Raw genomic sequence first — 254 nt, 5'->3', positions numbered from 1 at the left:
CCCCCCCGCACCGTCATCGCGTTGCAGCGGCTGCTGGCGGCGATTCGTCGCGTCCTCGTCGCACCCGCGGCCGATCGTACGTTCCTCTCTCTCTCTCGCTCCTCGCGCGCCCGACACGCGAGCGTGTGCCTCTCTACGCGCATGTGTTGAGTGGCGGCAACGCAGACAGGCGCGGCCGCCGGAGCCCCCATCGGCAGCGGCAACGGTGGCGGCCGCCGGCAGCGCCGCCCGTCGGCGACTCCCCTCAGTTTCGG

This window comes from Formica exsecta, unplaced genomic scaffold (genome assembly GCF_003651465.1).
Source record: "Formica exsecta isolate Colony F162 unplaced genomic scaffold, ASM365146v1 scaffold659, whole genome shotgun sequence".
Classification (NCBI taxonomy): domain Eukaryota; kingdom Metazoa; phylum Arthropoda; class Insecta; order Hymenoptera; family Formicidae; genus Formica; species Formica exsecta.
This window is presented reverse-complemented; position numbering follows the sequence as displayed.